We start from the raw sequence: 2746 nt of genomic DNA, 5'->3' as shown, positions 1-2746 counted from the left end.
GGTTGAATACTCTACCCTCGAAAGCTGTTCCGATCCCCTACACTTGTGGGTTATCATCCCCTCCAAGCGTTCCTTTTCCAGTCAGTCTTCCCTCATACCGCGATATAGGGAGACATATCTTCTTAAGGCCTGGAATGAAGTCAATACAAAACCAAATGACATCCTCTATTTGATGGCCCATGGAGATGCTTCCTTCTGGTCTAGCGCGGTTACGGACATATTTATTTAGGACTCCCATGAACCTCTTAAAGGGGAACATATTGTATAGAAATACGGGCCCCATAATGACAATCTCGTCGACTAGATGAACTAAGACGTGCGTCATGATATTGAAGAAGGATGGTGGGAACACCAGCTCGAAACTGACAAGACATTGCGCCACATCACTCCTTAGCCTTGGTACGATTTCTGGATCGATCACCTTCTGAGAGATTGCATTGAGGAATGCACATAGCTTCACAATGGCTAATCGGACGTTTTCCGGTAGAAGCCCCCTCAATGCAACCGGAAGCAGTTGCGTCATAATCACGTGTCAGTCATGAGACTTTAGGTTCTGGAACTTTTTCTCTGGCATATTTATTATTCCCTTTATATTCGACGAGAAGCCAGTCGGGACCTTCATACTGCTTCGGAGGCATGCCGTCTTTTTCGTGCAAACGTTGCAGGTCCTCCCGTGCCTCAGGTGTATCTTTTGTCTTCCCATACACACCCAAGAAGCCTAGCAGGTTCACGCAAAGGTTCTTCGTCATGTGCATCACGTCGATTGAAGAGCGGACCTCTAGGTCTTTCCAGTAGGGTAGGTCCCAAAATATAGATTTCTTCTTCCACATGGGTGCGTGTCCCTCAGCGTCATTCGGAACAGCTAGTCCGCCGGGACCCTTTCCAAAGATTACATGTAAATCATTGACCATAGCAAGTACGTGATCACCGGTACGCATGGTGGGCTTCTTCCGGTGATCTGCCTCGCCTTTGAAATGCTTGCCTTTCTTTCGACATTGATGGTTGGTCGGAATAAATCGACGATGGCCCAGGTACACATTCTTCCTGCATTTGTCCAGGTATATACTTTCAGTTTCGTTTAAACAGTGCGTGCATGCGTGGTATCCCTTGTTTGTCTGTCCTGAAAGGTTACTGAGAGCGGGTCAATCGTTGATGGTTACAAACAGCAACGTGTGCAGGTTAAATTCCACCTGTTTGTGCTGATCCCATGTACGTACACCGTTTCCATTCCGCAGCTGTAAAAGTTCTTCAACTAATGGCCTTAGGTACACATCAATGTCGTTGCCGGGTTGCTTAGGGCCTTGGATGAGAACTGGCATCATAATGAACTTCCGCTTCATGCACAACCAAGGAGGAAGGTTATACATACATAGAGTCACGGGCCAGGTGCTGTGATTGCTGCTCTGCTCCCTGAAAGGATTAATGCCATCCGCGCTTAAACCAAACCATACGTTCCTTGGGTCACTTGCAAACTCAGCCCACTACTTTCTCTTGATTTTTCTCCACTGCGACCTGTCAGCGGGTGCTCTCAACTTCCCGTCTTTCTTACGGTCCTCACTGTGCCATCGCATCAACTTGGCATGCTCTTCGTTTCTGAACAGACGTTTCAACCGTGGTATTATAGGAGCATACCACATCACCTTCGCAGGAACTCTCTTCCTGGGGGGCTCGCCGTCAACATCACCAGGGTCATCTCATCTGATCTTATACCGCAATGCACCGCATACCGGGCATGCGTTCAGATTCTTGTACGCACCGCGGTAGAGGATGCAGTCATTAGGGCATGCATGTATCTTCTGCTGTGTATGTACTGTCGGGCAATTCGTTATCCTTTGGAAGCTTCTTCTTCAATACTTTCAGTAGCTTCTCAAATCCTTTGTCAGGCACATCATTCTCTGCCTTCCACTGCAGCAATTCCAGTACGGTACCGGGCTTTGTGTTTCCATCTTCGCAATTGGGGTACAACCCTTTTTTGTGATCCTCTAACATGCGATCGAACTTCAGCTTCTCCTTTTGACTTCCGCTTTGCGTCCTTCGACAATGACCCGGCGGAGATCATCATCATCGGGCACATCGTCTGGTTCCTCTTGATCTTCAGCAGCTTCCCCCGTTGCAGCATCATTGGGCACATCGTTTGGTTCCTCTTGAACTTCAGCAGCTTCCCCGGTTGCAGCATCACCGTATTCAGGGGGCACATAGTTGTCATCGTCATCTTCTTCTTCGCCGTCTTCCATCATAACCCCTATTTCTCCATGCCTCGTCCAAACACTATAGTGTGGCATGTAACCCTTGTAAAGCAGGTGGGTGTGAAGGATTTTCCGGTCAGAGTAAGACTTCGCGTTCCCACATTTAGGGCATGGACAACACATAAAACCATTCTGCTTGTTTGCCTCAGCCACTTCAAGAAAATCATGCACGCCCTTAATCTACTAGGAGGTGTGTCTGTCACCGTACATCCACTGCCGGTTCATCTGCGTGCATTATATATAATTAAGTGTGTCAAAAACCATTACAGAACATCATGGATAGATAATTAAGTGAACAAATTAATAGAAGTTCATCATCACACTAAAACCAAAGTACATACATAGTTCTCATCTAACAACATATAGCTCTCCAAAGCATCTAATTAATTAAACCATACATTGAAACTATGTAAAATATTTCAATGCGAAAACAAATGCGATCATAATCGCAACCAAGGTAACAATTGATCCAACGGCATAATGATACCAAGCCTCGGTAT

The sequence above is a fragment of the Triticum urartu genome, chromosome 4A (assembly GCF_056163025.1).
Source record: "Triticum urartu cultivar PI428250 chromosome 4A, HENAU_Tu73, whole genome shotgun sequence".
In the NCBI taxonomy this organism is placed as follows: domain Eukaryota; kingdom Viridiplantae; phylum Streptophyta; class Magnoliopsida; order Poales; family Poaceae; genus Triticum; species Triticum urartu.
The sequence above is the reverse complement of the archived record's forward strand: the minus strand, read 5'-3'. Positions refer to the sequence as shown.